This window comes from Balaenoptera borealis (assembly GCF_965194805.1).
Source record: "Balaenoptera borealis genome assembly, chromosome: 13".
Classification (NCBI taxonomy): domain Eukaryota; kingdom Metazoa; phylum Chordata; class Mammalia; order Artiodactyla; family Balaenopteridae; genus Balaenoptera; species Balaenoptera borealis.
In genome coordinates this window covers 36,026,689-36,051,592 of record NC_138870.1, presented here as the reverse complement: position 1 = coordinate 36,051,592, position 24,904 = coordinate 36,026,689, and positions in this window count along the sequence as shown.

The window sequence follows — 24,904 nt, the reverse complement described above, 5'->3', positions numbered from 1 at the left end:
GAAGTTCTGAACACAAAAGAAAGGGTAAATTTATTCTACACCAAACAGACTACCTCACCTTCCATTCAGAAAATCTCTTTGAAAAAGCTTATACTGGGATTTTAATTTTTCCTGTTAAATTATTCATTCCTTGTTGTACTTGGGTATCATTATCTCTGTCATAGTGATGGTTGTTACAGAAACAGTTATCAGGTTGCAGACGACACAGATCTTTTTAAGTTAAAATTATGGCAAAAAAGCAACAATAGATGTGATTGTACAGGTCTGTCTGTAAGAGTAATCAGGAGTTGGGGATAGATTTCCTCTATAGGGATGAAAAGACCTCTAGAAAAATAGAGTGAGGAAGAGCTCTGTCTATCTCCATGGTGGCAAAGGAAAGGTGCCAGCAGATAGTAACATTTCCAGGTCGTGCTGATCACGGGGTTCCCGAAGTTGCAGTCACAGACTAAACCCTTCATCCCATCCAGGGTCATCCCCTTGACAGAGCACAGTGTGTTCCACCACTACAGATGGCCTTTTTAATCCCAGCCAGCAAACTCCAAAGTACCCAGCATTGATTAAAAACAGACTAGACAATGAAACTAAAACCAGCTCCGAAAAAGCTCAGTACCCATCAGAAAATCAGCTTTTTCCCATTTGCATAATAAAGTAACAGCTCACTTATCAAGCATTTTCTGAGAGCTCGTCACAGTTCAAAGTGTGTGACTCATTTATGCCTCTCACTAACCACTTTGACTCTCCTTACAGATGGGAAAACTGAGGGACAGAGAAGTTAGTCCCATTGACCAAGGCCATACAGCTGGTCAGTGGAAGAGCTAACATTTGAACTGAGAGGATATGGTTCAGACACCATGCTTTTGGTTCCAGATCTAATGATCTTAACAGCATATGCTGCTGCAGTCCTTAAAAATAACAAGGCTCTCATGACTACTCAAAGAAATGTGCTGAGCCACACAATCCAAATCTGACTTTAGACAGGAAGTGTTCTGTTATCTCTGACTACCCCAAGTCCATGAAAGGCATTATTGTGGAAGGAAAGCTCCAGATCAGTGAGGACAGTCTCCAGATGCTATCTCTGACTTCCACTGAAGAGCATCAAAACATACCACCCAAAATATGCCACTTTGGCATATTAATTATTTTGAGCCAAAGGCAATTGAGAAGTAGCAGACGCAGGAAGGGCTCTGTGCCCTCCCCTTTTCTACCTAAAAGCAGGGCATAAATTTCCAGTGAGAAAGATGCTCTCCTTGTACCAGGAAGAAGAGAACATTCTTATCACCAGAGACAGGGAGTGGATGCCAAGATGAGGCTGAAAATAACTTACTTACTAAAATAACCCTTATCTCCCTTTAATTTCCCTCATATATTTCCTAGTCACTTTCCCACAATTTACTGGCCCTGGCCCAAACCTGTTTTTCTTTTGTCTTATCACGTCTGCACAATTCATTGCCCTTTGTTAAACAGTAAAGCCCCCAGGTCTAAACGCTTCTTTGGGGTTTTCATTTCTTCCTACAAGCCCCAGTGTCACATAAAAATATTAATATCAAATAAAATTTGTCTTTGTTTTCTTTCCTGTTAATCTGTCTTTTGCCAGCTTAATTTGTGGGCCCCAGGCACAGAACCTAAGAGAGTAGAGAAAAAGTCTTTCCTCCCCTATACCATCACCTCCCAAACTTTACTTCATTTCTTCCCTCATCCTGACTGATCTTGCTTTTAAAACTTTTTAAAAGTGTGGATTTTAGTTCCTTGATTCTGCCTTCTTCTCTCAGTGTATTAACTCCTCCCACCTCTCTGTAATCATCCAAGGTAGTCTCCCAAGACAACTATTTGCAACACTTTCTCCTATCAGTGCCTTAGGTGCTATTGCTCTTGACCTTACATAGAAATGTCCAATATAGCATTAACACTGATCCTCAATTCTGGGTAAATTCAACTTTCTCATTTTGTTTTACTGTTTGGTTTTATGTTTTCTTATTCTCTACTCATAATTGAGCATCTAATCTATGACAGGCCCCAGGCTAATTATTTTTACAGAAAAACAAACAGAAAGAAAAATCTGGTAAATGAGACTAAAAAATCTGGTAAAGTTGCCCACCATCACACAGCTAACAGGTCAGGCCAGGATTCACACCCTAGTCTGTCTACACAGGCTATCCTTGTAACACATCTCTGCAGTGAAATCTTATCCTGTATGGAGTTTTTTCATACAAAGAGCCTAGTGCAAGCCAACTCATTTTTCTGGGGCTCAACCAAAGAAATAGCCATCTGTTTCATCTCCAGAGGCAAAGCCAGCACTGTCAGACTTCTTGAGACAGGACAGTATACACAAACCGTATATACTGTACTTTATAAGAGACTTGAGGAATTTTTCAGAAGTAACCTTGATTATATGTGATTTTTATTTTATGTGCTGACATTAGATCATAACCCCAAGTAATGTGCTTCTCCACTGCACTGCCACTGTTTCAGCCTCTCTGGCCCCCAGTTGTTTGAAACCAGAGCTACCGCTCAGTGCCACAAAGCTACTCTGGTCTTCCTTTACCTAAAGAGATGATTTCCAGGACTCAACCATGAGACCAAATCACCCAAATGAACGCTCATTATTTCCTGCCACCCACGCCCCAAAGTACCTCCATCCGCCTTCCTTTCCTCTAGCCCCAAGGGAAAACATTTTCTATGTACCCACCTCTCCTCCTGGGTCATCCCAGCGCCTCCTCTTTTCTGCTCTACTTTGCCCTCTTTCTTCACAATCCCTCTCCTAATTCCACTCCCTTGATTCTACCAACATGCTGAAATCTCACCTACTGCTGAGAATCCTGCTGTGTTTTAGTTATCATGTTTAAAAAGTACATTCCCGTCAGACTGCCTCTGTATAAATGCTGACGTTACCACTTAGCTGTGTGGTCTCAATCTCTCTGTGCCTCAGTTCTCCCATCTATGAAATGCAGATAGCAAAAGTACCCATCTCAGAGTTCTGAGGGTTAACTGAGATAATCTATGTAAAGCTCTTAATAAACACTCAATATTATGTCAGCAATTATTACCGGTTTGATGCCATTTTCCTCTAGTTCACCGTTTTCTCCTTCTTTTTCTCTCACTACCCAACTTCTTAAAAGATCAGCAGACACTGGATGTCTGCACGTCTCCATCCTTTCCCTTCTCTATCCTTTTCCATTTGGGATTAGGTCTCCCTCCTCTGAAGAAATGTCCCTCAGAAGTTGCCCATGATGCATTATCACCACAGAGAATGATGCCCAAGCCAGCATCTCTAGCCCTTCCTTTTCCGCTTATTTCGCTTCTAAGTCCAGCCCACATTTCCAGCATCAGCAATGGACCTCTAAGTATTTCCATTTCATAGATGCCTAGAGTCAGCACATCCAACCTAGGGCTCACCTTCCCTACATACTAGTCCTTCATTTTCATTCCTTATCTTGGTTCATGACATCATCCTCTTCCCAGTTGCAGAGACTTGGAAATTTCAAATCACTCTCCACGTCTAATTATGTATCAAATACCAACTCTGCCTCAGCAATGCACCTTCCTCTTATATTTCTCTTCTATCTAAACTTCTCTGGCTGAGGTCCTTTCTAATTTCTGCTAAAAGACCTTGCTACCTCACCCTCCAAATGTTTCTCCTCCATGACAGCAGACAGATTCTCCTAAAATACAGATTTCATTGTGTCATTTCTCTGCCCAATAATCCTCAGTATCTCCCTAGTACACACAGAACTAATGCAATTTAACATTCAAAGTTTGCTCTATTTCCCCTACCAGATACTTTTTCATCTTTGTCACCAATATTCCCACAGTCTATCTGGACCTGATCACATGTTCCCCAAACCTGCCTTGCATCTCCCTGTTTCTCCATCTTTCCTGTTCCCAGCCAGCATAGCAGAGTGGCTAAGGACAATCTCTGGAGTCAGATGGCCTGGGTTTGAATCCCATCTCCGCCACTTGCCAATTGTGTGCCTGTGGGCAAGTTACTTAGTTTCCTTAAGGGGAAAATAACATTAATAAAAGGACTTAATATATTAATGGTGTCATTATCTATGTATTCTTTTGTGTATTTCTTCTTTAGTTCAATATGATAACATTTGCTATTTTGTATGGCTGTTTCCTTCATATTCTTGCTGCATAGTACTCTGTTTTATGAATACACCACATTTATCCATTGTTTTGATGAGGGACATTTGGATTTTTCTAGTTTGGGATATTACAACAGTGCTGCTATGAACTTTCTTGTACATGTATTCTGTGACATATGTGTGTGAATTTCTCTATTAGATAATGTCTGAGCACTTTCCAAAATGATGGCACCGGTTTATACCCTTACTAGCAGCATATAAACATCCTTAGTACTCCACATCCTTGCCAAATGTGAACTTTTGGTTTTTGATATCTGGAGGGTTGCATTATTTGTATTTCTTTGATGATTAGAGTTTGAGCATTTTTACATGTCTATTGTGACATCCTTTCGACCTTTCTGAATTCTTTTGTTTTAGGCATGACTCTTGAACTCAATATAGAGCTGAATTTTGTTTCTTCCTCAATCTGGCAATTTTGTCCTTTAAAAAAAAAATTCAGCCCATACGCATTTGTTATGATTACTGACATATTTGGATTCATTCCTACTTTCTTATTTTGTGCTTTCTAAATTTTCTGTTTTTTTCTGTGTTTCTTTTAATATTCTTTCTTGCATACTTTTGTGCTACTTTTTTCTCATTCTTGCTTCTGCCCACAACTCATTTGGAATTATAAATTCTTCCTTTTTTATTTTAATTATTAACCTAGAATTTTAACATCTATATTTAATCAAAGAAAGTCTAATTACCATAATATTTTGGTTATATCACTATTGTACCCACAAAATTAGGTAGTATTGTTACAGTATTGTTATTGTTTATACAATTGTTCATGTTTATTTGCCCTTCTTGCATATTTAAGGTGTATTATTGAGCCACAAATTCCTCCATGTTGTTTATCTGAAAAAACTTTTATGTTATTCTCAAGTTTGAAAGATAATTTTACTGAGTACACAACTCTTGGTTGACAAGTATTTTCCTTACACTCTGAAGATGGTTGTCTATGTTATTTTAGTTTACACTGTTGTTTTTGAGAAGTTAGATGTCAATCTGCTTTTTTTCCATAGGTAACCTGTTTTTCCTCTTTGGCTTTTTCTAAGAGGTTATTTTCATTTTTGTTTGTTTTTGGTATTCAGAAAGTTCACTACAAAATGTCTTAATGTGGATTTCTTTTTACTTAACTTGCTTGGAACTTTCTGGACTTCCTGCTTCTATGGATTCACAGTTCTTCTATCATTTCTGGATAATTCTCAGACTTTATCACTCCAAATAGTGCCTCTGCATTATCTTTGCTTTTCTTCTGAAAGTCCAATTCGATATTTGTTATATTGTCTCACTACATCGTTTATGTTTCTTAATTTTTGGATATCTTCGGATATCTTCCTGTTCACTAATGCTCTCTTCAGCTTTGTTTAATGTGTTGTTTAACCTACTCCTTGTGCTTTTCTTTTGAAGTATTATATTTATTACTTCTACAATTTCTATTTGAGTCTTTTCAAATCTGCTTATTCATTTTTAAGATCTCTTGTTCTATACAAATACTTCAAATATTGTTTTTTATTTATTTATACACATTAAATATAGTAATTCAATAATTACAATATCTAATAGCTTTATGGGTCTGAAGCTGCTGTTTTTAATTTTTAATTTGTGTAGCTTTTTATGTTTCTTTGGGGTTTTTTTTCTGATTCATGTTCTTTACTGCTTCTTTCCTGGAATTTTATGATTTTGTTATCATAAGCATATGTTCCATAAACTTCATCAGTGGGAATTTTTGAGGCCTAGAGTTAAAAGGTGCATTCCTCCAGAGAGAATTTATATTTGTTTCTTCCAGGCATCTTGGGACACTGCCAACATGGGGTCACTTTATAATAAATTCTCAGCTTAATGTATCTCAAACACAGAAGTAGCGTGAATGTGGGCCCCAAACTCCTGTGATGACCAACTCAGGGTTTTTTCTACCACCCAGAGTCAAGACCAAGGAAGGAATTTTTCTAGTTCACCATTTCACTGACTGTGATTTGGGGTGTCTGGACTTTTTTATCTCTAATCGGATATCCCTTATGATATGGTTGTAGTCTTTCTTCATGAGCCACATTTTAGCAACAAAACCAAAGCTCTGAGTCATGGGAAATGGTAGATGGAACAGCTGATTTTTATCACTGGCTTACCTTTATAGATTTGTAGTTTTGCTTTATTTTTCAGCCTCTTAGGATTCTTTTTACTTTGTTTCCAGCTGAGCACTGTATTTTAAAATATACATTAAAATATCCTACTGAGCATTTTTGATATGGGAGGGTTTTAGGCTTTCTAGTTTGCCATAATACTTGAAATAGACATCTTCCCAGACACAGAGTACTTTTTCATGGTTATTTTAAAGAACCTATAGCGGATTCCATTATATATAATGAGTTATTTATCTGTGTTTGCCTCTCATAGGACCATGTGGAGTTCCTGGAGGAAAAGAAACTTCTTTCTCAGTGTTTATCTTCCTCAGCTGTAGGGCAAGGCTTTGCCTTAAGTGGACGCTCCACAAATTAATGATTTAATGGCCTTACTCTCTCTTGGGTTTCCAAAGAATGTGTGCCTATCATGGAGTACTTATCACACTGCAGCAAATTGTTGACATTTCTCCCTACCCACTAGATTAGAGTTTCTCATAGGAAATGATCTTATTTTATTGTCTTTGCATTCTTAGAGTTTAGTTTAGAGTTTGGCCTATAACAAACACTAAATAAATGTTGACTCAAAGGAGTCATAGCCTCAATCTACAAGACTTGCATGTCAGGCAAGAGAAAGTAACTGTGTTCATTTCAAGAACGACACTGAATCTGGTAATTCAGATGGGCTGGGACAAGCCTGCCAAAGCAGAGTCAGAAGAAACTGAGAAGTCAGGCTTGATGGATAGTCTCTATTGTCATCTCTTCTGAGAGTTGTTACTTTAGAGGCCAGAGAGCAAGGGAGAATTAAAAAAGAAAAAAAAAGAAAGAAAAAAAAAAAACAGAAATCAGAATCCTTTTCTTCCTGCTGTAAACTTTGATGAGTTTCCCAAAAAGAAGATCTAATCTTTCTGCCTTCCACTCATTTTAAGGAAAATAGATGTTAAATACTTCAGCTTCTTTGGTTATTTTAAGTCCCTTAGATGAGCTTAGATTGGCAAAATTGAAATATCAGAGTATGTGGTAGAATGATGGTCTCCTACAAAACTCCATAAATAGGCATTCAAATCTGAAATCTTCAGTATTTTCTGAAAGAAAAAACATTCCTAAGTTAAGACTATGAGCACCTTGCAACACTTCAGACTTTATCAGAGTCTTATTTTGACCTACTGGAGGTCATTTCAGTCCACAGAATCAAGGCCAAGGCCCACCAAGACTGAAACATCCTCATTGCTAATGAGGCTCTGGTGAGTTTCACTTGCAGGGTCCAGACTGCTAGAATGTGGACCACTCCCTTTTCCTACATGCCATTTTTGGGTAGATCAGTTCCAGCATGTAGTCTATAGCTGCCAAATGTGTAATATGCTGGGAATTCAGTAATAGTCTCTTGACCTGTAGGCTTTAAAGTTTGCTTTGTTGCCCTCTGACTTTTAGCTCTTCATCTCTTCCAGAAGTTCCATCATATAGCCTGACTTAACTTATGATTTTTGTTAAGTAATTCTCTACCACCAAAACAGAAATAATCGTCTTTCCTGCTACCCACCTCAAGGAGCGGTAATACTTTAAACACTTCAGAAGAAACTATGTTAAATAATTTCAGAAGGGAAGTACTAGTCATTTTTTTCCTAAGATTCTTCTAAGGAATAAGACATACTGATCTAGCTTGAAAACCTCTGTTGTATAAGGCCAGAAATATGGGGGATATAAGAACTTGACTTCAAAATTAATCTCCAATGTCATCTCTTGTAAGAAAACGTTTTGACCATCCCCCCATCCCACCAAATCTGATACGTGCTCTTTGAAATGATAAAAGTTTGCATTTAAAAGACGTGAACAGCCAAACACAGTGTTAATGCTTTATATGCAAAGTCATGCTTCCACTCATTTAACTATTCATCAAGTATCAAATATTTAAAGTGTATCCTGAACTTGACTAGATGGTTGGAACTTTCATCCCCACCCCCTAAATACCCAGGAGGAGGAGAAAGTTTCTGGAGGTTGAATTAATTACCAATGCCTAAGAATTTAATCAACCATGCCTGTGTAGTGAAGCCACCATTAAAAACCCAAAAGGAGGGGTTTCAGAGAGCTGCCAGGTTGGTGAAGCAGAATTTCTCCACGTGCCACCATGCTGGGCTCCAAACTCCAGAGGACTGACGTTTCTTTGTTCTCAACCTCACCCTATGAATCTCTTCATCTGGATGTTGGTTCATGTGCTTAAATATCCTCAGTAGTAAACCACACATCTGCCATGTGGCTGACAGGGTATTGGTGCTCCAGCCTAGTGTCAGGCCTGAGCCTCTGAGGTGGGAGAGCTGAGTTCAGGACATTGGAGCACCAGAGACCTCCCAGCCCCATGTAATATCAATCAGCGAGAGCACTCCCAGAGATCTCCACCTCAAGGTTAAGACCCAGCTCAATCCAACGGGCAGCAAGCTCCAGTGCTGGATGCCCCATGGCAAACAACTAGCAAGACAGGAATACAACCTCACCCACTGGCAGAGAGGCTGCCTAAAATCATAATAAGTCCACAGACACACCAAAACACACAACCGGACTCGGTCCTGCCCACCAGAAAGACAAGATCCAGCCCCACCCACCAGAACACAGGCACCAGTCCCCTACACCAGGAAGCCTACACAAGCCACTGAACCAACCTTACCAACTGGAGGCACACACCAAAAACAACGGGAACTACGAACATGCAGCCTGTGAAAAGGAGACCCCAGACACAGTAAGTTAAGCAAAATGAGAAGACAGAGAAATACGCAGCAAATGAAGGAGAAAGGTAAAAACCCACCAGACCAAACAAATAAAGAGGAAATAGACAGTCTACCTGAAAAAGAATCCACAGTAATGAGAGTAAAGATGATCCACAATCTTGGAAATAGAATGGAGAATATATAAGAAACGTTTAACAAGGACCTAGAAGAACTAAAGAGCAAACAAACAATGATGAAACAACACAATAAATGAAATTAAAAATTCTCTAGAAGGAATCAATAGCAGAATAACTGAGGCAAAAGAACGGATAAGTGACCTGGAAGATAAAAGAGTGGAAATAACTACCACAGAGCAGAATAAAGAAAAAAGAATGAAGAGAATTGAGGACAGTCTCAGAGACCTCTGGGACAACATTAAATGCACCAACATTCTAATTATAGGGGTCCCAGGAGAAGAAGAGAAACACAAAGGGTCTGAGAAAATATTTGAAGAGATTATAGTTGAAAACTTCCCTAATATGGGAAAGGAAATAGTCAATCAAGTCCAAGAAGCACAGAGAGTCCCATACAGGATAAATCCAAGGAGAAACACGCCAAGACACATATTATTCAAACTATCAAAAATTAAATACAAAGAACAAATATTAAAAGCAGCAAGGGAAAAACAAAAAATAACACATAGGGGATTCCCCATAAGGATAACAGCTGATCTTTCAGCAGAAACTCTGCAAGCCAGAAGGGAGTGGCAGAAAATATTTAAAGTGATGAAAGGGAACAACCTACAATCAAGATGACTCTACCCAGCAAGGATCTCATTCAGATTCGATGGAGAAATTAAAACCTTTACAGACAAGCAAAAGTTAAGAGAACTCAGCACCACCAAACCAGCTCTACAACAAATGTTAAAGGAACTTCTCTAGGCAGGAAACACAAGAGAAGGAAAAGACTTACAATAACAAACCCAAAACAATTAAGAAAATAGTAATAGGAACATATATATCTATAACTACCTTAAATGTAAATGGATTAAATACTCCAACCAAAAGACATAGACTGGCTGAATGGATACAAAAACAAGACCCGTACATATGTTGTCTACAAGAGACCCACTTAGGACCTAGGAACACATACATACTGAAAGTGAGGGGATGGAAAAAGATATTCCATGCAAATGGAAATCAAAAGAAAGCTGGAGTAGCAATACTCATATCAGATAAAATAGACTTTAAAATAAAGACTATTACAGGAGACAAAGAAGGACACTACATAATGATCAAGGGATCAATCCAAGAAGATATAACAATTGTAAATATTTATGCAGCCAACATAGGAGCACCTCAATACATAAGGCAAATGCTAACAGCCAGAAAAGGGGAAATTGACAGTAACACAATCATAGTAGGGGAATTTAACACCCCACTTTCACCAATGGACAGATCATCCAAAATGAAAATAAATAAGGAAACACAAGCTTTAAATTATATATTAAACAAGATGGACTTAATTGATATTTATAGGACATTCCATCCAAAAACAGCAGATTACACTATATTCTCAAGTGCTCATGGAACATTCTCCATATAGATCATATCTCGAGTCACAAATCGAGCCCTGGTAAATTTAAGATAATTGAAATCGTATCAAGTATCTTTTCCGACCACAACGCTATGAGACTATATATCAATTACAGGAAAAAAATCTGTAAAAAATACAAACACATGAAGGCTAAACAATACACTACAAAATAACCAAGAGATCCCTGAAGAAATCAAAGAGGAAATCAAAAAATACCTACAAACAAATGACAATGAAAACACGGCAACCCAAAACCTATGGGATGCAGCAAAAGCAGTTCAAAGAGGGAAATTTGTAGCACTACAATCCTACCTCAAGAAACAAGAAACATCTCAAATAAACAACCTAATCTTACACCTAAAGCAATTAGTGAAAGAAGAACAAAAAAACTCCAAAGTTAGCAGAAGGAAAGAAATCATAAAGATCAGATCAGAAATAAATGGGAAAAAAATGAAGGAAACGATACCAAAGATCAATAACACTAAAACTGGCTCTTTGGGGAGATAAACAAAATTGTAAACCATTAGCCAGACTTACCAACAGAAAAAGGGAGAAGACTCAAATCAATAGAATTAGAATTGAAAACGGAGAAGTAACAACTGACGCTGCAGAAATACAAACAATCATGAGAGATTACTACAAACAACTATATGCCAATAAAATGGACAACCTGGAAGAAATGGACAAATTCTTAGAAAAGCACAACCTTCCAAGACTGAACCAGGAAGAAAGAGAAAACATAAACAGACCAATCACAAGCACTGAATTAGAAATTGTGTTTAAAAATTTTCCAACAAACAAAAGCCCGGGAACAGATGGATTTAAAGGCAAATTATATCAAACATTTAGAGAAGAGCTAACACCTATACTGATCAAACTCTTCCAAAATATAACAGAGGGAAGAACACTCCCAAACACTTTCTACAAGGTCACCATCACCCTGATACCAAAACCAGACAAAGATGCCACAAAAAAAGAAAACCAGAGTCCAATGTCACTGACGAACATAGATGCAAAAGTCCTCAACAAAATACTAGCAAACAGAATCCAACAGCACATTAAAAGGATCATACACCATGATCAAGTGGGGTTTATCCCAGGAATGCAAGGATTCTTCAATATATGCAAATCAATCAATGTGATAAACCATATTAGCAAATTGAAAGATAAAAACCACATGATCATCTCAATATATGCAGAAAAAGCTTTCGACAAAATTCAACAACATTTATGAAAAAAATCCTCCAGAAAGTAGGCGTACGGGGAACTTACCTCAGCATAATAAAGGCCATATATGACAAACCCACAGCTAACATCGTTTTCAATGGTGAAAACCTGAAACCAGTTCCGCTAAGATCAGGAACAAGGCAAGGTTGCCCACTCTCACCACTATTATTCAACATAGTTTTGGAAGTTTTAGCCACAGCAATCAGAGAACAAAAAGAAATAAAAGGAATCCAAATCGGAAAAGAAGAAGTAAAGCTGTCACTGCTTGCTGATGATATGATACTATACATAGAGAATCTTAAGAGGCTACCAGAAAACTACTAGAGCTAATCAATGAATTTGGTAAAGTACAAAGATACAAAATTTATGCACAGAAATCTCTTGTATTTCTATGCACTAATGATGAAAAATCTGAAAGAGAAATTAAGGAAACACTCCTATTTACCACTGCAACAAAAAGAATAAAATACCTAGGAATAAACCTACCTAAGGAGACAAAAGACCTGTATGCAGAAAATTATAAGATACTGATGAAAGAAATTAAAGATGATACAAATAGATGGAGAGATATACCATGTTCTTGGATTGGAAGAATCAACATTATGAAAATGACTACACTACCCAAAGCAATCTACAGATTCAATGCAATCCCTATCAGACTACCATTGGCATTTTTCACAGAACTAGAATAAAAAACTTCACTATTTGTATGGAAACACAAAAGACCCCGAATAGCCAAAGCAATCTTGAGAAAAAATGGAGCTGGAGGAATCAGGATCCCTGACTTCAGACTATACTACAAAGCTACAGTAATCAAGACAGTATGGTACTGGCACAAAAACAGAAGTATAGATCAATGGAACAGGATAGAAAGCCCAGAGATAAACCCATGCACATATGGTCACCTTATCTTTGATAAAGAGGCAAGAATATACAATGGAGAAAAGACAGCCTCTTCAATAAGTGGTGCTGGGAAAACTGGACAGCTACATGTAAAAGAATGAAATTAGAACACTCCTGAACACCATACACAAAAATAAACTCAAAATGGATTAAAGACCTAAATGTAAGATCAGGTACTATAAAACTCTTAGAGGAAAACATAGGAAGAACACTCTTTGTCATAAATCACAGCAAGATCCTTTTCGACCAACTTCCTAGAGAAATGGAAATAAAAACAAAAATAAACAAATGGGACCTAATGAAACTTAAAAGCTTTTGCACAGCAAAGGAAACCATAAACAAGATGAAAAGATAACCTTCAGAATGGGAGAAAATATTTGCAAAGGAAGCAACTGACAAAAGATTACTCTCCAAAATATACAAGAAGCTCATGCAGCTCAATATCAATAAAGCAAGCAACCCAATCCAAAAATGGGCAGAAGATCTAAATAGACATTTCTCCAAAGAAGATATACAGATTGCCAACAAACCCATGAAAGGATGCTCAACATCACTAATCATTAGAGAAATGTAAACCAAAACTACAGGGAGGTATCACCTCACACCGTTCAGAATGGCCATCATCAAAAAATCTACAAACAATAAATGCTGGAGAGGGTGTGGAGAAAAGGGAACCCTCTTGCTCTGTTGGTGGGAATGTAAATTGATACAGCCACTATGGAGAACAGTATGGAGGTTCCTCAAAAAACTAAAAATAGAACTACTATACGACCCAGCAATCTCACTACTGGGCATATACCCTGAGAAAACCATAATTCAAACAGAGTCATGTACCACAATGTTCATTGCAGCACTATTTACAATAGCCAGGACATGGAGGCATCCTAGGTATCCATCAACAGATGAATGTATAAAGAAGATGTGGCACTTTTATACAGTGTAATACTACTCAGCCATAAAAAGAAATGAAATTGAGTTAGTTGTAGTGAGGTGGATGGACCTAGAGTCTGTCATACAGAGTGAAGTATGTCAGAAAGAGAAAAACAAACACTGTATGCTAACACATATATATGGAATCTGAAAAAAAAAATGGTTCTGATGAACCTAGGGGCAGGACAGTAATAAAGATGCAGACAGGGAAGGAGGAGAGAAGATGGCGGAAGAGTAAGACGCGGAGATCACCTTCCTTCCCACAGATACAGTAGAAATACATCTACACGTGGAACTGCTCCTACAGAACACCCACTGAACGCTGGCAGAAAACGTCAGACCTCCCAAAAGGCAAGAAACTCCCCCCGTACTTGGGTAGGGCAAAAGAAAAAAGAAATAACAGAGACAAAAGAATAGGGACGGCACCTGCACCAGTGGGAGGGAGCTGTGAAGGAGGAAAGATTTCCACGCACTAGGAGCCCCTTCGCGGGCAGAGACTGCGGGTGGCAGAGGGGGGAAGCCTCGGAGCCACGGAGGAGAGCGCAGCCACAGAGGTGTGGAGGGCAAAGCGGAGAGATTCCCGCACTTCCCGCACGGAGGCTCGGCGCTGACCAGCACTCACCAGCCCGAGAGGCTTGTCTGCTCAGCCGCCGGGGCTGGCGGGGCTGGGAGCTGAGGCTCGGGCTTCGGTCGGATCGCAGGGAGAGGACTGGGGTTGGCGGCGTGAACACAGCCTGAAGGGGTTAGTGCACCACACCTAGCCGGGAGGGAGTCCGGGAAAAAGTCTGCAGCTGCCGAAGAGGCAAGAGACTTTTTCTTCCCTGTTTCCTGGTGCGCGAGGAGAGGGGATTCAGAGCGCCGCCTAAACGAACTTCAGAGACAGGCGCGAGCCGCAGCTAACAGCGCGGATCCCATAGCAACAGGGGCGCAGAGGGAAAAATGGAGAGACTCCCGCACAGAGGCACGGCCCCGAGCAGCACTCAGCAGCCCGAGAGGCTTGTCTGCTCCCCCGCCGGGGCGGGCGGGGCTGGGAGTGGAGGCTCGGGCTTCGGTCGGATCGCAGGGAGAGGACTGGGGTTGGCGGCGTGAACACAGCCTGAAGGGGTTAGCGCACCACAGCTGGCTGGGAGGGAGACCGGGAAAAAGTCTGCAGCTGCTGAAGAGGCAAGAGACTTTTTCTTGCCTCTTTGTTTCGCGGCGCACAAGGAGAGGGGATTCAGAGCGCCGCCTAAACGAACTCCAGAAACTGGTGCGAGCCGCGGCTATCAGCGCGGACCCCAGAGACGGGCGTGAGACGCTGGGGCTGCTGCTGCCGCCTCCAAGAAGCCTGTGTGCGAGCACAGGTCACTCTCCACACCGCCCCTCCCGGGAGCCCGTGCAGCCCGCCACTGCCAGCGTCCCGTGATCCAGGGACAACATCCCCCGGGAGAACGCACTGCGCGCCTCAGGCTGCTGCAACGTCACGCCGGCCTCTGACGCCGCAGGCTCGCCCCGCCTCCTCTGTACCCCTCCCTCCCCGCGGCCTGGGTGAGCCAGAGTCCCCGAAGCAGCTGCTCCTTTAACCCCGTCCTGTCTGGGCGGGGAACAGACGCCCTCAGGCGACCTACACGCAGAGGCGGGTCCAAATCCAAAGCTGATCCCCAGGAGCTGTGCGAACAGAGAAGAGGAGGGGAAATCTGTCCCAGCAGCCTCAGAAGAAGCGGATTAAAACTCCACAAACAACTTGATGTGCCTGCATCTGTTGAATACCTGAACAGACAACGAATCATCCCAAATTCAGGAGGTGGACTTTGGGAGCAGGATATATTAATTTTTCCCCCTTTCCTTTTTTTTTTTTGTGAGTGTATATGTATATGCTTCTGGGGGAGATTTTGTCTGTATAGCTTTGCTTTACAATAGCTTTATTTTACTTCACTATATTATAGCTTCTTTCTTTCTTTCCTTTCTTTCTTTCTTTCTTTCTTTCCTTCCTTCCTTCCTTCCTTCCTCCTTCCTTCCTTCCTTCCTTCCTTTCTTTCTTTCTTTCTTTCTATTTTTTTCTTCCTTTTACTCTGAGCCGTGTGGACGAAAGGCTCTTGGTGCTTCAGCCAGGCATCAGGGCCGTACCTCGGAGGTGGGAGAGCCAACTTCAGGACACTGGTCCACAAGAGACCTCCCAGCTCCACGTAATACCAAACGGCAAAAATCTCTCAGAGATCTCCATCTCAACATCAAGACCCAGCATCACTCAATGACCAGCAAGCTACAGTGCTGAACACCCTATGCCAAACAACTAGCAAGACAGGAACACAGCCTCATCCATTAGCAGAGAGGCTGCCTAAAATCATAATAAGGCCACAGACACCCCAAAATACACCACCAGACGTGGACGTGCCCACCAGAAAGACAAGATCCAGCCTCATCCACCAGAGCTCAGGCACTAGTTCCCTCCACCAGGAAGCCTACACAACCCACTGAACCAACCTTAGCCACTGGGGACAGATACCAAAAACAACGGGAACTACAAACCTGCAACCTGTGATAAGGAGACCCCAAACACAGTAAGATAAGCAAAATGAGACGACAGAAAAACACACAGCAGATGAAGGAGCAGGGTCAAAACACACTAGACTTAACAAATGAAGAGGAAATAGGTAGTCTACCTGAAAAAGAATTCAGAATAATGATAGTAAGGATGATCCAAAATCTTGGAAATAGAATAGACAAAATGCAAGAAGCATTTAACAAGGACGTAGAAGAACTAAAGAGGAATCAAGCAATGATGAAAAACACAATAAATGAAATTAAAAATACTCTAGATGGGATCAATAGCAGAATAACTGAGGCAGAAGAAAGGATAAGTGACCTGGAAGATAAAATGGTGGAAATAACTACTGCAGAGCAGGATAAAGAAAAAAGAATGAAAAGAACTGAGGACAGTCTCAGAGACCTCTGGGACAGCATTAAATGCACCAACATTCGAATTATAGGGGTCCCAGAAGAAGAAGAGAAAAAGAAAGGGACTGAGAAAATATTTGAAGAGATTATAGTTGAAAACTTCCCTAATATGGGAAAGGAAATAGTTAATCAAGTCCTGGAAGCACAGAGAGTCCCATACAGGATAAACCCAAGGAGAAACACGCCAAGACACATATTAATCAAACTGTCAAAAATTAAATATAAGGAAAACATATTAAAGGCAGCAAGGGAAAAAAAAACAAATAACACACAAGGGAATCCCCATAAGGTTAACATCTGATCTTTCAGCAGAAACTCTGCAAGCCAGAAGGGAGTGGCAGGATATACTTAAAGTCATGAAGGAGAAGAACCTACAACCAAGATTACTCTACCCAGCAAGGATCTCATTCAAATGTGATGGAGAAATTAAAACCTTTACAGACAAGCAAAAGCTGAGAGAGTTCAGCACTAGCAAACCAGCTTTACAACAAATGCTAAAGGAACTTCTCTAGGCAAGAAACACAAGAGAAGGAAAACACCTACAATAACAAACCCAAAACATTTAAGAAAATGGGAATAGGAACATACATATCGATAATTACCTTGAATGTAAATGGATTAAATGCTCCCACCAAAAGACACAGGCTGGCTGAATGGATACAAAAACAAGACCCATATATATGCTGTCTACAAGAGACCCACTTCAGACCTAGAGACACATACAGACTGAAAGTGAGGGGATGGAAAAAGATATTCCATGCAAATGGAAATCAAAAGAAAGCTGGAGTAGCAATTCTCATATCAGACAAAATAGACTTTAAAATAAAGACTATTACAAGAGACAAAGAAGGACACTATATAATGATCAAGGGATCGATCCAAGAGGAAGGTATAACAATTGTAAATATTTATGCACCCAACATAGGAGCACCTCAATACATAAGGCAAGTACTAACAGCCATAAAAGGGGAAATCGACAGCAACACAATCATAGTAGGGGACTTTAACACCCCACTTTCACCAATGGACAGATCATCCAAAATGAAAATAAATAAGGAAACACAAGCTTTAAATGATACATTAAACAAGATGGACTTAATTGATATTTATAGGACATTCCACCCAAAAACAACAGAATACACATTTTTCTCAAGTGCTCATGGAACATTCTCCAAGATAGATCATATCTTGGGTCACAAATCAAACCTTGGTAAATTTAAGAAAATTGAAATCGTATCAAGTATCTTTTCCGACCACAACGCTATGAGACTAGATATCAATTACAGGAAAAGATCTGTAAAAAATACAAACACATGGAGGCTACACAATACATTACTTAATAATGAAGTGATTACTGAAGAAATCAAAGGGGAAATCAAAAAATACCTAGAAATAAATGACAATGGAGATACGACAACCCAAAACCTATGGGACGCAGCAAAAGCAGTGCTAAGAGGGAAGTTTATAGCAATACAAGCCTACCTCAAGAAACAGGAAACATCTCGAATAAACAACCTAACCTTGCACCTAAAGCAATTAGAGAAAGAAGAACAAAAAAACCCCAAAGCCAGCAGAAGGAAAGAAATTATAAAGATCAGGTCAGAAATAAATGAAAAAGAAATGAAGGAAACAATAGCAAAAATCAATGAAACTAAAAGCTGGTTCTTTGAGAAGATAAACAAAATTGATAAACCATTAGCCAGACTCATCAAGAGAAAAAGGGAGAAGACTCAGATCAATAGAATTAGAAATGAAAAAGGAGAAATAACCACTGACACTGCAGAAATACAAAAGATCATGAGAGATTACTACAAGCAACTCTATGCCAATAAAATGGACAACCTGGAAGAAATGGACAGATTCTTAGAAATGCACAAACTGCCGAGACTGAACCAGGAAGAAATAGAAAATATGAACAGACCAATCACAAGCACTGAAATTGAAACTGTGATTAAAAACCTTCCAACAAACAAAAGCCCAGGACCAGATGGCTTCACAGGTGAATTCTATCAAACATTTAGAGAAGAGCTAACACCTATCCTTCTCAAACTCTTCCAAACTATTGCAGAGGGAGGAACACTCCCAAACTCATTCTACGAGGCCACCATCACCCTGATACCAAAACCAGACAAAGATGTCACAAAGAAAGAAAACTACAGGCCAATATCACTGATGAACATAGATGCAAAAATCCTCAACAAAATACTCACAAACAGAATCCAACAGCACATTAAAAGGATCATACACCATGATCAAGTGGGGTTTATCCCAGGAATGCAAGGATTCTTCAATATACGCAAATCAATCAATGTGATACACCATATTAACAAATTGAAGGAGAAAAACCATATGATCATCTCAATAGATGCAGAGAAAGCTTTCGACAAAATTCAACACCCATTTATGATAAAAGCCCTGCAAAAAGTAGACATAGAGGGAACTTTCCTCAACATAATAAAGGCCATATATGACAAACCCACAGCCAACATTGTCCTCAATGGTGAAAAGCTGAAATCATTTCCACTAAGATCAGGAACAAGACAAGGTTGCCCACTCTCACCACTATTATTCAACATAGTTTTGGAAGTGTTAGCCACAGCAATCAGAGAAGACAAAGAAATAAAAGGAATCCAAATCGGAAAAGAAGAAGTAAAGCTGTCACTATTTGCAGATGACATGATACTATACATAGAGAATCCTAAAGATGCTACCAGAAAACTCCTAGAGCTAATCAATGAATTTGGTAAAGTAGCAGGATACAAAATTAATGCACAGAAATCTCTTGCATTTCTATACACTAATGACGAAAAATCTGAAAGTGAAATTAAGAAAACACTCCCGTTTACCATTGCAACAAAAAGAATAAGATATCTAGGAATAAACCTACCTAAGGAGACAAAAGACCTGTATGCAGAAAATTATAAGACACTGATGAAAGAAATTAAAGATGATACAAATAGATGGAGAGATATACCATGTTCCTGGATTGGAAGAATCAACATTGTGAAAATGACTCTACTACCCAAAGCAATCTACAGATTCAATGCAATCCCTATCAAACTACCACTGGCATTTTTCACAGAACTAGAACAAAAAATTTCACAATTTGTATGGAAACACAAAAGACCCCGAATAGCCAAAGCAATCTTGAGAACGAAAAATGGAGCTGGGGGAATCAGGCTCCCTAACTTCAGACTATACTACAAAGCTTCAGTAATCAAGACAGTTTGGTACTGGCACAAAAACAGAAATATAGATCAATGGAACAGGATAGAAAGCCCAGAGATAAACCCACACACATATGGTCACCTTATCTTTGATAAAGGAGGCAAGCATATACACTGGAGAAAAGACAGCCTCTTCAATAAATGGTGCTGGGAAAATTGGACAGGTACATGTAAAAGTATGAAATTAGAACACTCCCTGACACCATGCACAAAAATAAACTCCAAATGGATTAAAGACCTAAGTGTAAGGCCAGACACTATCAAACTCTTAGAGGAAAACATAGGCAGAACACTCTATGACATACATCACAGCAAGATTCTTTTTGACCCAGCTCCCAGAGAAATGGAAATAAGAACACAAATAAACAAATGGGACCTAATGAAACTTAAAAGCTTTTGCACAGCAAAGGAAACCATAAACAAGACCAAAAGACAACCCTTAGAATGGGAGAAAATATTTGCAAATGAAGCAACTGACAAAGGATTAATCTCCAAGATTTACAAGCAGCTCATGCAGCTCAATAACAAAAAAACGAACAACCCAATCCAAAAATGGGCAGAAGACCTAAATAGACATTTCTCCAAAGAAGATATACAGATGGCCTACAGACACATGAAAGAATGCTCAACGTCATTAATCATTAGAGAAATGCAAATCAAAACTACACTGAGGTATCATCTCACACCGGTCAGAATGGCCATCATCAAAAAATCTAGAAACAATAAATGCTGGAGAGGGTGTGGAGGAAAGGGAACACTCTTGCACTGTTGGTGGGAATGTAAATTGATACAGCCACTATGGAGAACAGTATGGAGGTTCCTTAAAAAACTACAAATAGAACTACCATACGACCCAGCAATCCCACTACTGGGCATATACCCTGAGAAAACCATAGGTCAAAAAGTGTCATGTACCACAATGTTCATTGCAGCTCTACTTACAATAGCCAGGACCTGGAAGCAACCTAAATGTCCATCGACAGACGAATGGATAAAGAAGATGTGGCACATATATACAATGGAATATTACTCAACCATAAAAAGAAATGAAATGGAGGTATTTGTAATGAGGTGGATGGAGTTAGAGTCTGTCATACAGAGTGAAGTAAGTCAGAAAGAGAAAAACAAATACAGTATGCTAACACATATATACGGAATCTAAGGAAAAAAAAAAAAAAAAGGCCATGAAGAACCTAGTGGCAAGATGGGAATAAAGACACAGACCTACTAGAGAATGGACTTGAGGATATGGGGAGGGGGTGGGGTGAGATGTGACAGGGTAAGAGAGTGTCATGGACATATATACACTACCAAATGTAAAATAGATAGCTAATGGGAAGCAGCCGCATAGCACAGGGAGATCAGCTCGGTGCTTTGTGACCACCTAGAGGGGTGGGATGGGGAGGGTGGGAGGGAGGGAGATGCAAGAGGGAAGAGAAATGGGAACATATTGTATATGTATAACTGATTCACTTTGTTATAAAGCAGAAGCTAACACACTATTGTAAGGCAATTATACTTCAATAAAGATGTTTAAAAAAAAAAAAAGATGCAGACATAGAGAATGGACTTGAGGACACGGGCACAAGGTAGGGTAATCTGGAGTGAAGTGAGAGAGTAACATTTACATATATACACTACCAAATGTAAAATAGATAGCTAGTGGGAAGCAGCTGCATAGCACAGGGAGATCAGCTCAGGGCTTTGTGACCACCTAGAGGGGTGAGATAGGGAGGATGGGAGGGAGATGCATGATGGAGGGGATATGGGGATATATGTATACATATAGCTGATTCACTTTGTTATACAGCAGAAACTAACACAACATTGTAATGCAATTATACTCCAATAAAGATGTTAAAAAGAAAAAGAAAAAAGAAAGTGCATCCTGCATGCCAAGATTTGTGTTGAACTTTGTTATACAGCAGAAACTAACACAACATTGTAATGCAGTTATACTCCAATAAAGATGTTAAAAAGAAAAAAAAAAAAGAAAGTGCATCCTGCATGCCAAGATTTGTGTTGAACTTAGTTTATGGTGATGAACCAAAAAGATATGACTCTTATCCTCCTGGGGTATGGTCTAGTGAAGAAGATACATATTATATAAATACAGTAGAATATAGAATTATAAATTCTGACAAGTTCTATGTAGAAAACAGTAGGCAGCTAGGAAAGAAGACAGCAAAAGAATGGAACTGATTTACACTTTGGGATCGGAAAAGGGACATTTGGGCTGAAATCTCAGAGATGAGTCATAATTAGCAGGATGAATTGGGGTGTTAGACCATTTCAGACAAAAAAACCCAGCATGTGCTGAGGCCCTGAGGCAGAGAAAGCTTGGTGCCCCCCAGCACCTGGAGGAAGTGTGGCTTGTGTAAAGGGCGTGCGAGAGAGGGTGGGAAAGATAACATTGGTGAGAGACCATGCTGGAACTTAGCCCAATGCTAAAGAGTTTTTATTTTATTCTAAGTGATTTCATCATAAACACATCTCATCAAGTCTTCACAGCACCTTTTGAGATGAATATTACTACCATCTTCATTTTACAGATGAGGAATTTGAGGCTTTGAGAGAGAAAGTAATTACACAGCTAGTGAGGGGCATAAGCAGGTTAGAAAACTTAAATACAGATTTCAAAATCCAAGTTAAGCTGTTAAAATGACATGATTCTGCCTCCCTATATTGCCAAAGGACCCTGCACAAATCATCATTATTATAGCACTTACATCACTGTATGCCAGCACTTGCATCACCTAACAGCACTGTATTTTAACTGATGGTTTATGTAATTTTATTTTCTGGTAGACTAAAAGCTCCTTGAGGGCAGTAATCAGATCTTATTTGACTCATTGCTTCAAACACAGTAGGGCCACATCGTTGTTGAATGAATGACCATTAGCATCAGATATACAAAGTTGGAAAGACTTTGAGCTCATCAGACCCATATCTCTAAGGCTTATACTAAAAAACAAAAACAAACAAAACAAAAAACAAAAAAACTATTTGTAGGAACAAAGAAGAAAGCCTCACTTATAAAAGATTTTCAGCCAATCTGTTATGAATATCAATTTAATCTGGGAGGATTTTTTTTTTTTTGGTGGGGCAAGGAAAGATTTTCTCAAATTGCAGATTTGAGCAAAGTGATATGATTTCAAGCATTTTAACAGGAAATCAACATATTTTCAAGCAATTGTTGCTGTTATTCCTCCGAAGTACTCTTTCACTGCATGGTCCATTCATGACAGTTTCAACCAAATACTAGAAAATAAAAACTCAAATTGTACTTTTACAGGCTAGTTTTTGAAGCACTAACATAGCTGAATAAGTAAACATACTATAACCATATTGCCATTTACTGGAGCCACCTAAGAACTATCTAGATAGTTATTCATTCATTTAATTTAATTAATAAATTTAATTACATTTTAATAGAGTAACTCTTAGCCTCATACACAGCTAATAAGGGGTTGATATACCCACGAGATGTCATGCTGTCCTTTATTAAGCTTCAGGAACTAGTCCATATGTCATTCATTTGTCAAGTCACAAAGGCCTACAATAAAATGGGCTCAGAGTATCTTAGAATGGAAAAGTTCCAGAAAGTTTGTGCCACAAGTAACTTTCTATGGTTCTCAGCCAGTGTCTCAGGAGATGCTGTCCTAAGACTTCAGCCTTGGCTCTGTGTCCTTTTGCTATTTGTCTGTCCCAGTGACCCACTCAGTAAGGGTTGTGGAACAAAGCCCAAGCCCAGGGAGGCAGTGAGGGTGGAGAATTTATTTTATTATAAGTCATGAAATGTAAGTATAGAGATTCATTACTCAATTCAACTTGGAGCAACTTATTATAAGCTATTAAATTCCTCTTCTAATCCTAATTTCCTTCCTGTCCCAAACATGAACTGGAGATCTCTCTCTCTTTCCCCTGCCCCATCAGTGAAGAGGCCAAGTCATTTCTTTGCAGTTCCCTCCATCTGTTGACCCCAAGGTTAGGTGACACTCCCCTCAGTCAGCTTCCTAACTTCTTGAGCAAAAGCACCCTCCAGATTTCCTACTTATAGATATTTCTAGATATGTTTCTTTCCTGGACAATGTTTCTCCACCTAGGTGAATTTCCTTCAATAGCTATTCCTTTGATCACATGTCTAGCTGATTTGCCTCTTCTCTGCTGTCATATTCCTTTCTGAATCCTGTTTCAGTTACTCCATCACGGAACAAATCATTTTATTTGTGTGATCATCTTTTTTTGTTAATCTCAGCCCCAAATCCCAGCCACCAATTCACTGGGATGACATAAAAATCATATTCACATTCCTGACCTTTACATATACTAAGACCCACTGCTACTTCTGATAAGTAGCCATGTTTTCTTTACAATAAAATGTATATGTGTGAATATACAGTGAGTGTGTGTGTGTATACTTACATACATATATATATATATATATATATATATATATATATATATATATATATATATATATATATTTCCCACTAAATTGGAGAGAGTTGTGCAGAATCTTCACCTGACCTTAATATGTGGCAGAAATTGCCAATTACCTACACATTTCATACACTTGGGAATAGAATATGCTCAAATAAAAACTCTCTTTGGCATCCTTTCTTGTAGATAGAAGTGTTAACGATAAGTAAATAAGAGCACTTACGTATCATTGGGCAAAGTTTCTAGGAGCACATGCTTTGCCCTCCTGCTCCTTATTATATCCTTCCCACTATTTGACTGCCTGAAGCACACATGGTAGTATAACTAAGCAGCCATCCTGTGACCTTGAGCATGGAAGCCTGCTACCAAGGTTTTGGCAGGACAGAAAGAAAGAGTGTGAGCCATGGTAGCGTCATGGGACAAACACAAGGGCCCTGGACTGCCTACCACAGGACACGGTTACTTATTTAACTGATATATGTATGTGCTCATACACACACACACACAAACACACACACATTTACTATTATTCCGTCTAAGCACTTTAAATACATTATAAGTATTATATCAAAGAAACAATGTATAATATTTAACACAGAATATGACACAGAGCAAGCAAGCAGTCTATAAACATTAAGTATTATTTCCTTTAATCATCTCAGCAACCACAGAAGGCATGAAGTATCAACCACTTTTAA